Source organism: Sceloporus undulatus, chromosome 1 (genome assembly GCF_019175285.1).
Source record: "Sceloporus undulatus isolate JIND9_A2432 ecotype Alabama chromosome 1, SceUnd_v1.1, whole genome shotgun sequence".
Taxonomy (NCBI): domain Eukaryota; kingdom Metazoa; phylum Chordata; class Lepidosauria; order Squamata; family Phrynosomatidae; genus Sceloporus; species Sceloporus undulatus.
Window position 1 is genome coordinate 360,388,950 of NC_056522.1, and position 14,424 is coordinate 360,403,373.

The window sequence follows — 14,424 nt, forward strand, 5'->3', positions numbered from 1 at the left end:
GTTCGATATGGTTTATTTTCACTGATGGAGACTTGGGGCCAAATTACACATGAGGGCTTCAGAGGAACTTGTAGGGCTGGCTGAAGATATTTTTTGCCTGAGGCACAGCAGCAAATGACATCTGCTCTTGACTGTATCTGACAGTGAAAGTACATAGGATCCCTAGGCCAGCCAAGTTATTTTGGTAGCAGAACAGAAAATCTTGCAAATGACTTTGCCTTTTCCTGGTAGCAAAAGGATAATTAGATGTTTCAAAAGCTAACAACGTGTTGATCTTTTATGACACCAATATCTCTTGAGTGAGTTGCCTCTCTCTTTGTAGCCAATGATATGGCTGATCCCGGCCACCTGTTTAAAATCAGATCTGCACCAAGTAGGGATGCTGGATCATCAATGGTGTAATTGGAGCAAATGCTCCAGGGCCATTGCAAGACCCATCTAGAGGGTATGCAACAAAAAACAGACACAAATATTTTGTGTTGTCAAGAACTATATGCTTCTAGGGAGGATGGGAGGTGGCTGCAAATGTCACTCTCCATTCTCCTTAAGTGTTGACAACATTTAACCACCTAGAATCATTTGCCAGCCATGGAGTAAGTGATGGTGCAGGTGGCACATTAAGGTCACTGCCTCTCAATGTGTAGCTATGGTGAAGGGACAAAATGAGCACATTGCCCTCTCCAAATAAGACTTCTATCCCTCAAGATGAATTTTTCTTTCAGTCTTCAAATTTCTAGCATTGCAGAAAATTAAAGGTTCAGTTGAGCATTTAGAAATACAGCATAGAGATCCAAAGAAAAGGTGAAGGCATTTGTGAGCACAGCAAATGTAAGTTTTCTAGATGTTTTTCAGGACCTCCCTTTAAATTTGTGAATGGAAGCATATGCTAGAAACATGAGGACTGAAGAAAAGACTAGAAATTTGGGGACTAAAGGAAAATTTTATTCAAGGGAAGATTTCTAATTTGCAGTGGGATACCCTCATTTTCCCATTCCCATAACTACATTCCTACTGCTTTCTGAACCTCTGATCTCAGTGCAATCTATGGGAGCGTTCCCACTATGTTTTAAGGTGAATTGCTGATTGGGTTATATGACAGTCATTGGCATTTGAAACCAGTTCAAATCCTACTTTGATAGATTTCTGTCGCGATAAAACGAGGCAAATGCAAAACCCCGATTCTGAAGCGTGTTCAACAAGTGGGGACAACGGATCTGAATCACATAATTCTGGAGCATTTTGAAGCAGCGCAAACTAGTGGGGATGACAATCATACCAAAAAAGAAGCAATTACAATGGGATAATGAAAAGATCCACTTATGAATGAATGAATGAAGGTTTATTTATATACCGCCGTTCCAATGATCACGGCGGTTAACAATAATAACAAAAACAATAACAATACATTATATAACATAGGAACCCCCCAAGATAAAACCATACAACATCATAAAAGCCATCATTCACTCCTAACTTAAAACCAATAAAAACATCAATAAAACCCCCTAGCTAAAACACGATCAACATCATTACAGGAGCAGATAACAATTCAAGACATGGTAGGGAAAGCTTGCCGAAACAAATGGGTCTTCAAATTCTTCTTAAAGGACTCAAGGGAGAGGGCTGAGTGGAGCTTGATAGGGAGAGAGTTCCAGGACTGCGGGGCAGCGACCGAAAAAGCCCTCTGCGCAGTTATTACAAATCTCGTCACAGGAACTCTCAGAAGTTGTCTTCCTCCTGACCTGAGAGTGCGGGGCGGATTATATGGGGAGAGGCGGTCCTCCAAGTACTCTGGGCCCAAGCCATTTAGGGCTTTATAGGTCGCGACCAACACCTTGTATTGCGCCCGGAAGCGAATAGGCAGCCAATGCAGATCTTTCAAGATAGGTGTTATGTGGCTGACCCTGGAAGAACCAGTGACCAGCCTGGCTGCCATATATAGTGGGAACGACCAACACGGTGTGAAGGCAAATTGAAAACTGGTTTAAATGTAAGTAGAAATGAGCCCTACATGAGCCAAATGAAGTGTCTTTCCCCCATCCTCATGGTGACCTTCATGGTGTTGCTGGGAGGGAGCGGGAAGAGGAGGAGGAGGAGAGAAGGTGGATCCTTTGGAGCCGTAGCTACTAACATCAGATTGAAAGTGGAAACACTTTGGAAATCTGGGGGAGGCTATGGGTTTCAAGGTTGCAAAGACAGTTATGGGTGGTGCCTTTGGTGGGAGAAAACTCTTTATCATTCATGGGGGGGTGTTAACATATTCATGGTTTTTCTACTTTTGCAGGGGTCTTTGGACCTTAAACCCCAAGAATGTGGTCAGATGCAAAACAGTGATATCACCCACCTTCATCTTCATCATGCTGTTATTCTGTGGTTAACAAGATGCCTCTCCATGCTATTTGCACAGATTGGGGCTTCTGTGGGTAAAATGTGGGATTTGAGAGGTGAGAGATATAGTACTGTTCCACACACTGAATTTTTATATATGTCTCCACGATACAGGATTTTGGCCAATGAGTCAGCTCATATGAATTCAGGCAGAGCTTGGAAATGTTAGTCCCAGATTCTCCGAGTGTTTAGAGTGGATTTCAGGATTCTGGGAACTGCAATTGAAAAAGGCAAATTTTCCAAGCTTTGCCCATCAGTTGCCTTGATCTCATGTAAAGAGTGAGAAGGTATTAGAATCTCATTTTAACAGGAAAAGTGACACCATTCAGGGATGGTGGACCGCCTCTCCTCATACAGTCCGCCCCGCACTCTCAGATTGGGCGGAAAACATCTATTAAGAGTTCCTAAGGCAAGGTTTGTGTCTTCTTCACAAAGGGCATTTTCCATTGTGGCCCCCCAGACCTGGAATTCTTTGCCCGATGAGCTCCGCTCAGCAACCTCCCTAGATCTCTTTAGGAAAAATCTGAAGACCTTTCTTTTCCGTCAAGCCTTCCCCCATGTGCCTTGATGTTATCCTTTCTCTCCCTTGTGCATATTGTTTGAGCCAGCTAATTCGTTGTATGGTTTTTAATTGATTTTTAGATTGTGAATGATTGTATGAAATGTTTTAGGATACTTTGTATTGTTTTTTAAATTGGTATCATGGGTTTTTGTATTATTGGGTTATGGGTTGATGTATTGTAGTGTTTTTGATGGTGATTTTTGTAAACCGCTGTGATCTGCAAGGAATAGCGGTATAGAAATAAAATTTCATTCATTCATTTCATTCATTCATTCATATTGCTGTTAAGGGCCCAAGAAGGGTTCAAGATAACCCCCCTTCCATTTCCCTTTATGGTTTCCTTTAATTTGTTATATGGAAAACAAAGAAAATATATTAAAAAATTAAAGAATATATATATATATATCACTTCATAGAACTTTCATTTGCATATGCATACACACAGAGAGACAAATACACTTATAGGATTACAAATTACTCCTCTTAAGGCTTCAGAGAACTTTAAATTTGAAAAACAGCAGCAAAGATAAAACACTGAAAAAATCATTTCTTCTAAATGACAGTTTTGTGCCAAGTTTTAAAAAGAATATATGAAAGCATAGAGCAACTACTGACGGGCTGGCATTTCACAAATAACATTCCAGCACAGATGTGTTATTCCTTTGAGGTTTATTTGATCCTGTGTGAAATGATTTTGGCTCTTGTCTTGTTTGTGAAATCAGGCACCTGGAAGTCACCAAGTTTTCCTTGAGCTTCAGAGAGCTTTAACCTGTAGCACAATCATCTTTCAATTTAGATTCCAAAAAGGCCCCACCCCCAAACCCAAACCATCAGTCCCAGGATTCTTGCAGGGGTTGCCAAAACATAAAAACAAGACAAGTAACTTCCTAAAGTACCAAAATCCCAAAGATGTTTGCCGCTTTATGGAAATACCTGGTAGAAAGAGTCACTGCATACATTTCTGGGATGGGCAAACAGATGCAACTTAGCAGGAATAGCCCCAACATTGGGCAGAATGAAACATGTGCATTAAGCAGCAGACATGGGAGGGCAGCATTAACGGCTTCCTGACTTCTCCTCTCAAGCCTCTCTCCTCTCCTCTCTCTCAGAACAAGAATGCATAGGTGACAGACGTTGTTCTGGACCTCTGAATCCCTAAACTAGCTTGCTGTCCTCAAGCCTGTCAATAAGTCTACCCTGTGTTTTTGGTCCCTGTTTTGTGAACAAATTTCTCAACTTATAGTCGTGTATATACTGTAATTCTCAGACATTCCTTTAAATCTGTGATGGCGAACCTATGGCATGCGTACCAGAGATGGCATGTGAAGCCATTTCCGCAGCACACAGAGGGCGGGGAGGAGGAGGAAGAGGCACATGCCTATTCCTCCTCCTCCTTTCAGGCCATCCCAGGCCTTCAGTTGCCTCTCTGGAGAAAGATGAAGGCTAGGGACAATTGGGGGGGGGGGGGGGCGGGAACAGGCACACACCTGTTCCTCTTTTCCCCCCCTCACCCTCCAGAGCCTTCAGCAGTTACTGGAGAGAAAGCTGAAGGTCCAGGAGGGGAGAGGAGGGGAGGGGAGGGGAAAGAAGTCCTGTCCTGGAGGTCCAGCACTGGATAACACGCGGTGCCAGAAGACCTTTTAGTTTGGGCACTCAGCCCCAAAAAAGTTTGCCATCACTGCTCTAAGTAGTCAACCTTGTTTTCAAATTTGTTTACAGCATAAAATGTCTATGATAACAGCACAACTAAAATAGGCTAATAAATCAGTTTAGAAACAGTTGTTAAAATGTACTAGTACTGATCAAGCTGCCTTGGGTAATCACTTACGCATCACCACAAAGATGACAGATTTTCATAAAACATGTGCATGGAAATAGGAACAGATGCAAATTTAGAAGCAATTCCTATAATTTAAATGAAAATATATTTACCCAACATGGAAGAGTATTTGACCTTATAAAAATGTTGACCTTCTAAAAATGTCCAGGTGTTGCTGATGCCCCTGCTTTTTCTAGTTTATGGTTCCTTAGCTCTAAGACAGATTTGACTGGGTGGTTCTTCAAACAGACATAAACTTCAGAAAGTGAACTATCCTCTGACAGTGCTTTAAGCAGAGGACAGTGATCTATGAATTGGACACATGGCCATCACCAAAGTAGCAGCAGGGTAAAATACAAGCCATAGTGTGAGTTAAAAGACCTGGTAGAACAAGACTGCATTTGCCTGTGCAATTAAAGTTTATGAGAGTCTCTTGCAGGGGACAACCTTCACTATGTGGCAACTACTGAAAAGGCCCTGCTCCCTGGGTAAACACAAATTTTGCACCCACAATGAAATTAACTTAAGAAAATCTCAAATGCAATGTTTGAAAACCACTATTAGATATTAGCACACTCTTTATATTCATTGTTGAATAATTGAAAATCATAGGCAGAAAATGCTGGAATAAGTATGTAGGGGGGAAAAAGAACATCTTATCCACTGAATCATGAAATTCACTACATGACTTTGGGTTACTCACTTTCTCTCTGTCAGGGCTGCTCTAGAATAAAGAAAGTAGAGGAGAGTCAAGTATACCACCCTGAGTGTGTTGGTAGGATCTAAATGAAACAAGGGTTTGCTGCCCAGGGACAATGAGCCACTTGGAAATTACATACAGAACTTGGACATGGTATTTTTTTTTTTTGTCTACTACTTCCAGAATCCCTCAGCCATTCTGGTTATGGGTTTCTGAAAGTTGCTGTCCAAGAAAGTAACTTTCTGAAGCTATCGGTGCAAGGACGTGTATGGCAAGGTGCAAATAGCTAAGAGATTTCTGTCAAAGTGTCATTCACCTGATGCCGCCTGATTAAAACCTTTTGCCATGGCAGGGAAATTATATTAAGCAGAGAATGTCTGTATTTTGTTCTTGTTCTCCTCCCCTGTTCTAGTTTGCAATCTGATAGCCTTGGAGCCTTGCCCAGTTTTATATTAGGAAAAAAATTAATTAATTAGGCCACTTTCTGCCTCTGGGCAGGACTGTACAATTTCCATTGCCTCCAGTGGGAACTGAACACACTTTTCTAATTGGGACCCTTGTTTGGCTGGCGCGAGCAAGCAAAGTATTGCATGCAAGTTATTAGGAAATGAATGGAGAGAGAAAAAGAATTAAAGGGAAAAGAGTCTAGCTTTAAATAATATTATTTTGGCCTGCTATTTGCTAGACCCAGGATGGACAAACTGCAGCCTGAAGGCTGCATGTGGCCTGGATCTTACTTTTGTGACTCCTAAATCCTTCCCACCAATCCCTAACAACCCGGATTTATTTCTTTATTTATTGAATTTATATCCCACCCATCTCCCAAAGTGGGATTATTTATTCATTTACTTACTATTTGTATGACACCTATCTCCCAAAGCAGGACCCAAGGCTGCTCCCAGGAAGTGTAACTAAAAAAAGGTTTTAAAAACCAAAATTTTAATAATCTTACTCATGCATTCCAGGTTTGTTATTCACACTATGGAACTACATCTATGCATATCCCTGTGAGTTCAGGTGCTCACATGTGTCAGCACTCAGGTAAAGATGGAGTCAATGATGTGAATGTATTCAAATCACGTTCAAGGCATGCAGACTTTTAACCCCTTTTATCCCTGGTCTATTTGTTTTTGTTATTCACACTGCCGCTTATGCAAATCTTTTAAAAAAACTCAGGGAAAATCCCATTATACATTATCCTGGGTTAAGTGAGGTTTTCTGGCAGCCCCCCCCCCCCCCGAATCCTTAATCGGATGTATTTGAAATACATCTGAACACAAAGATATACACCAGATTCAAGCCAGATTATTTTCATCTTCTGAATAACCCATCAGTGATTTCATGTAGATGTTGAACAGCATGGGGGACAAAACAGAACCCTGTGGGACCCCACAGGCCAACAGTCAGGACACTGAAAAGGAGTCCCCTAGCACCAACTTCTCAGTTCACCCCTCCAAGAAAGACTGGAATCACTGCATAACAGTGCCCCTAAGTTCCATCCAAGAGAGTCAGCCCAAAATTGACCTCTGGCCCCCACACAGTTGCCCACCTTTGTGCTAGACTCTGGAGGTGAAATTTAACAATATGGAAGGTAAGAGCTGCTTATACTGCTCCATTTTTCCTCCCTGTTCTGTCCCCTGTACCCCTTCCCAAATCCAGACAAAAGTATTTCCCATCTCTATGAAACAGATTTTGAGGGCATGTGGTGGAGGGAGAATTAACTCTATCCAGTGGTGGTCCTGCTATTAAGCAGATAGCAAAATAAGGCAGCAAGTTTAAGATATTACGAAAGGGCAAAAATTGCTTATCTATCTCATCTATTGTGTATTCATCTTTTGTATTTTCATTGCCAGGAAGGGGGAGATGATGGGATTCATGTGACTTAAGCATCTTGATTGTCTCATCACAAAGTTTTCAAGACATCAGTCCCTTCTTCAAACACGAACTAGTTAGAGTGTCACTCCCATTGTCTTTACAAGATTCTCCACCAGTGCCTCTTCCCACTGTCATACTCGGAACACCTCACCATCTTAAGGTATGCATCCAGTTTAGAGGAACTACACTGAAGCCATTGCACTTTGGGCTTGAGATGACATGACTAATTGGAAAAGATGACAATGATTGGTAATGATTACACTGTGGTAACAACTGCACTAGGTGGGTTGACTCAATCAACAGAGCCAGAGCCTTGAATTTGCAAGATGTGAACAGGGCTGTCAATATCAGCATCTCTTGGAAGTCTTTCATTCATAGTTCTGCTGTAGGTCAATTGTGATTTGATGGCACATAGTAACAACAAGAACATGCCTTGACTTTGCAGAAAAGCATTTGATGTTCTATCTCAGGCGGTATTTGTCATGGCCCTGACTGGCTTTCCTCCTAGTTGTATTAGTAGAAGCAGTTACATGATGTCACTTAAAATTATCCACTTACCTTGGCTTAAAACTCTCTCTAACAGTAACTGAGCTCTTGGAGAACCATTTCAACCTCTTAGAATGGGGAAAAACATACAAAAACTGGGAATCAGCCAAACAATGATATCATGGGGAAATTTGTCCCTTTAGTTAAAATTTGGCCCCATGACTTATGGCTACTCACCTGGGTTTTATTATGATGCCAGATTCAGAATTGAGAGTTCAGAAAGAGTTCTAGTTTTCAAGATGTTCATTGTATTTAATCCATGCAAGAAATTTGAGGGCTTCATTTAGATAGAGGTGGGGCATTCTTTGTTCTTATTAATATAATTAAATATCTCAAAAGGCAGAATGTATTTTGATCTGTTGGAGTCATCCAGTAATCTACAACAAAATAGTGATCTACTTTCTGTCCAAGCTTACTATACACCTTGCAGTGTACCGGTCCCAGGTGTTTGGGGGTTGTGTGCGTTGTGTGTGAGGCAAGGTATAAAGTTGGTACTAACTTACGTCAGACTGCCCATACATTTTGCATGTTGATAGGTATTCATACAGTTTAAATAGAAAAGCCCTCCGGGCATCATTCACTCCATGCATCTAAGGAAGTAGACCAAGTCTACAAAGTTCATGCTACAACTTCTTTTGCAGAGTTAGTCTCAAAGATGCTACAAGATCCCTTTACATATTGATATTTCTTGAGCAAAATGGCTAGTCTCTGAATACAAAGGGCAACCTTGGGCTGCAGGCAACCCGAACGGACGTTTTTTGGCTTGAGAAGCCCCTGCTCCAATACCTTTCTGGAAGAAGAAGGGAAAAAAGCAGAAGCAGAAGGAAAGTGTATTACCTCTCCTGGAAGTGTCCAGGAGTGACAATACGGTACATTTATTAAATAAGTTACAGGGCTCTCACACACCTCAGGGCTGGTTTACATTAATTTTCCCTCCAAAAATTACAACTGGGCTTGTGGTGCTTCCATTCTGTTTTTTTTTATTTTGGGTGATATTTTGTACATGCTCCTCGGGTTACGAAAGTATCGTTCCGCTGGCCGCTTTCGTACCCAAAAGCCTTCGTAAGCCGAAATGCAAGGCGCTATGGGGAGAAAGCCGCGATTTCGTGGGAAATAGCGCAAAAGCACCAAAAGTTTTTTCGTAACCCGAAAAACATCGTAACCCGAACAATTATTTCCTATGGTTTTTTTCGTATCCCGGAAATTTCGTACTGGGTATGTTATTACCCGAGGTACCACTGTATACTATAAACACCAGAATGGACTCAGGAATGGAAATAGCCACAAAACCACAAAGTGACTAACACTATAACAAATAAATTTGCTAATGTGTTTGAATAGCTCCCAAAGTCTTTGCTTCTTCAAACCATCCTTCCAAACAAAACATGCATTGTATTTGACATTTTCTGGCTAAAGCAGAGCCAGCAGTGGCCTTGCCATCTGCTAGAGCCAATGCTTGTTGCACCATACAGAAACTGTTCTGACTGCACCTCTCCCCATACCCTCATCATGTTGCTTTGAAGCAGCAGTTTCTTCACTTTAGTGTTACAACACAGCTGGCCCTGATTACTGATGTATTAAGTTTACTGATACTTAAGAAGAAAATGATACTATTAGTTTTAATCTCCAATGCCGTGCATCATTTACTTGCTTTTATGATGGGGTACAGTAAATTAGTTCAAGGGATAGAGCATTTGCTTTGTAAAATATAAATATAAGCTGGTGTCTATACAAAAGTGAGTGCAGCGGGCCCTTGGTACCCACTGGAGTTTGTTCCCGGAACCCTGTGGATCCAAAATCAATGGATTTCAATTTCCATGATGTTAAAATGCATAATAAAATGGTGTCCCTCATTAAATGGCAAAATCAATGTTTGCTTTTTGGAACATTTTAAAAATATATATCTTCAAGCCATGGATGACTGTATTCAGGAAGCAAAATCCGTGATACAGAGGACCAACTGTATGGCAGAATCTTGCAACTTAACCACCCTTAGAGTTAATTGTTTTGGTAAAATGCTGTCTTTGTTTCCTTTCTACAAGCGTATTGTTGATTAATCGGTAATGCACCAAGTTGGTGATGGATAAATTGACAGGATCTTGGTCTACTGGTTGGCACGCCTTATCCTGCTTAGGCGTGTGCATTCATTTAAATCAAAGTTGAAAATGCAACAAATGTAACTTCATCCATTTATATGAAAAACATTAAAACCAATGGGAACATGAAAAGAAATAGTACTTTTTTCATTTTAAAAAGTCACTTTTACTTTTTCACCATTATGTTGTTTATCTTTTGAAATTAGGGAAAAGGATGTTTGGTACAAAACTGGAAATGCCATGCCATTTTAGATACAAAACACTAAAACTGCAACCAGGGTAGAAGGAGGTCATGCACGAAAAGAAAAAATATGTTACTAGAATGTCATCCTTTTTAAGATTGCTTCTACAATCGTATTCTTTCCTCATACCACTGACATTTGGAAAGGAATGATGTTTCTGAGAAGGAAGCAGAATGCCAAAAATTTTGTTTTCTCATTTGAATAGAAAACACCAGGAATACAAGCAGAAGAAGAAGTGTATTTTAAACAGATATATTAAGTAAATAAGGTATTAGGCGCAAAAAGCTGAGTGAGCATGGTAACATGCTGGTGTGTGCGGAGCTGGTCAGCTGAAGAGGGAGAATGCACTAGATGAAATGGGTGATGAAATATGGACTGCTGGGGAGTGAGTGTTTAGGTATCATGGAGGTGGTAGTTTCTCGGAGACCGGAGATAGAGGCAGAGTAGACAGGATCTATACTAGTAGATAGAGAAATCTCTTGAAAATAAAGTAAATAAGAATAACGACACAAGCTTTGTGCACATGATTTTAATCAACTGCAAGTTTTAAAACATATTTTTTAACTGCAGCTGCTCATTTGGCCTGGATGTCAAGGACTTTGTCAAAGCAGGAAAGAAAGAAGACAAATATTCTAGGATATGGTAACAGAAGAATTTAGCACAAAGGTGGAATAGTAAGTTCTGTGTTTTAAAAAAATGTTTTGCTTATATCCCACCTTTCTTCCAGCATCGGAATTTTCGCTTTTTTAGGTGTGTTAGTTTGATATCTGCAATCAATAAAGTTGTATTGTTCTTTTAGCTTCAGTGTACCTTTGAACACAGATTGGCTAGGGCATAGGTGAATCACGCCTCCAGAGTTAAGACAGAACAAGGAATCTCCTCAAACAGACACAAACTCATTGTTAACCTGACTGGAGGCTTCAAAATGCCTTGCTAGTTTTTATTAACAATATCCGGTTTTGCTGAAGAGACCTTCCTGAGAGTTATATATCTAAGGAGGGGATGCTGTATGCCTGAGGAAGATAAATTGCTCAGCTGAGACAAAACATAACAGGGAGTCATTGCCAAATCCAAGGATGACTCAGGGAATCTAAAGTGGCTGGACACTTTAGCAAGCTCGAATTGTCATATTTTAGCCTCTCAAACCTCTATAATATGCATTTCACTTTGAATTATAGGAGACAGGCTGGTTGATCTGGCTGTTTTGACAAGAGAGGAGGGAAAGGACAGGAATAGAGCTTGAAAAAACTTTTTCTATAGAAAGAAGACTTATTACCGATTCAGGCAGTTAGTTACTGTGGCCAGCTCTTGCAGTGACTCCAAACCAACAACATCTAGTTTTGTCAATGTGAATGAGAGACCCAATGGTTGAACCAGCCTGGGAGGCTGGGTTTGAAACCCTACTCAGCTGTGTGTACCATGGCAACAAAATATCATGGCTGTCTCAGCCATGGGACTTGCAGATGTGTTGTCTTAGAATGGAACATGGTGCTGTAGTTGTAGAAGAATATATTATATATGTATACAAAATATATGGCTTATATTGCTTTATAGGGCCGGTATTTCCCTGAAGACAACATTTTGTTCTCTCAGCTAAAAAACAGGTCAAAGATACCCAAGAATATTGCATTGTTTCTCCACAGCAGTTGGTTTTCATGAATCAGCACTGGTGACTTCAATCCACGATGATGCCAGATGAAATCTTAGAGAAACTCACATTCTAAGGTGGACAATCTAAAAGATGTTTATAGAATCTGCCTCATCAGGATACCAACCCAGTACAATATTAACTCAGTGATAGGAAGTTACATCCAGTGTTTTGCTCTACTCTGAGAAAGTATATTCAATTACATATGTCTGTAAACATGTATGCTATTATACTCCAATCCCACTGACGGGGTTCAGATAGGGGGACTGTTCCACACTAGCCATCTACCTGGTTTAATCTCTTACTGTGGGAAACATCTGTGTTATACCGTTTCCCAAATAAAGGTTTACTCCCTGTAGCTAAACCTGATTTGACATCAATTCTGACATCTCCAAACTCGGATATCAAAGGCTGGAAATTAAGACCGTGAACCCCACGAGTGATCTTGGACCATCATTGTATCTCAACACTAACCTACTTCAGAAGGTTGTTATGAGGATGACATTTGGGAGTGAGAAACGGTATGCGCTTTTTGCACTCCTCACTTAAGTTCATATAGGGAAGTCAAATGCAACAAATAAAATAAATCATAATGCTGCCTCTTCCAACAAATGATGATATATGCTGTGAAGAAAATGGTAAGCAGACGTTTACTGGGAGCAGTAAGGAGAAGTTGGCTTGAAACTGTAGCATCTCCCACCCCACCCCTTTCTATTCTACAGTACACATCCATAAACTAGCCAAAAAGCCTTTTAAAATGGTGTGGGCAAGCTACAGCCAAACAGTTGTCTTGGAACCATATTGCAGAAGCATCTAAAAAGAGGAAAGGAGCCACATCTAGAAGGGTGTCACTTCACCCAATCTCTTTTAGAAAAGAACAAGAGCATAGGGGCTTTTGGGAAGACACTTAATATCAACCACATAGTTCTTGCAGCCTATGCAAGGATGCGAGGAAACCATAATTTGATATACATCTACTTCGAGTCCCTATCCAATGTCCACAGCATAAATATGCATTTCACTTGAATTATAGGAGACAGGCTGGTTGATCCTGGTTGTTTTGACAAGAGAGGGAGAATGGACAGGATGAGCTAATGAACAAACTTTTTCTTAGAAGAAGACTTATGTACCGATTCGGCTAGTTAGTTACTGTGGCCAGCTCTTGCCAGTGACTCCAAACCAACACATCTAGTTTGTTAATGTGAATGAGAGACCCATAATGGTTTGAACCAGGCCTTGGAGGCCTGGGTTTGAACCCTACTCAGCTGTGTGTCCATGGCAGACAAAATATATGGCTGTCTCAGCATGGACTTGCATGGTTGTCTTAGAATGGAACATGGTGCTTGTAGTTGAGAAGAATTATATATATATATAGTTAAATATTGTGTCGAGTGCTTCTCATTTAGGGCCTGGTATTTCCCTGAAGAAAACTTTTGTTCTCTCAGCTAAAAAAACAGGTCAAAGGATACCCAAGAAGTATGCAATTTGTTCTCACCAGCAGTTGGTTTCTCATGGATCAGCATGGTGCTTCAATCCCCCCGATGATGCCAGATGGAAATCTTAGGAACTCCACATTCTAAGGTGGACATCTAAAAGATGTTTCGGAATTTGCCTCATCAGGGATACCAACCAGTCACCTATTTATACTCAGTGATAGGAAAGTTACGATCCAGTGTTCTGCCTTACTTGAGGAAAGTTATTAATCAATACATATGTCTGTAAACATGTATGCTATTATACTCCATTAACCACTGACGGGGGTTCAGATAGGGCGACGTTTCCACACTACCATTCTCCCTGGTTTAATCCTCTTTACTGTGGGAAAACATGTGTATACCGTTTCCAAAATAAAGGTTTTACTCCCTGTAGCTAAACCTGGATTTGACATCACTTTTTGACATCTCAAACTTGGATATCAAAGGCTGGGAATTATAGACCGTGGAACCCACAGGAGTGATCTTGGACCAATCATTGTATCTCAACCTAACCTACTTCAGAGGTTGTTATGAGGATGACATTTGGGAGTGGAAGACCAGGTATGCTGCTTTTATTGCCACTCCTCACTTTAGTTCCATATATGGAGTCAAATGCAACAAATAAATAAATAATAATGCTGCCTCTTCCAACAAAGTGTATATGCTGTGAAGAAAATGTAAGGCAGACGTTTCTGGGAGCAGTCAAGGAGAAGTTTGGCTTGAACTGTGCATCTCCCCTCCACCCCTTTTCTATTTACAGTACAACATCCAAACTGCCAAAGCCTTTTTAAATGGTCTGTGGGCAAAGTACAGCCAAACATTTGTGTCTTGGATCATATTGATGAGCTCTAAAAAGAGGAAAGGAAGCCCCCATCTAGAAGGGTGTCACTTCTACCTCAATGCCTCTTTAGACAAGCACAAGAGCATAGGGGGTTTTTGGGAATGGACACCTTAATACAACCCATGCGTCTTCGCTATTGCTAAGGATGCGGGAAATAATATTTGTATTACATTTACTTCGAGTCCCTATCTCCAAGTTGTCCAGCAGCTATGCCTAGCTGCAAAAAAGTAAA

General features: G+C 40.7%; 1 protein-coding gene across 2 annotated transcripts in view; it reads right to left on the minus strand.

The window, feature by feature from the left end:
* BEGAIN (brain enriched guanylate kinase associated) overlaps window positions 1-14,424 on the minus strand; it is a 223,792-nt gene that overhangs the window by 106,674 nt on the left and 102,694 nt on the right. The gene's annotated exons all lie outside the window — the stretch shown is intronic.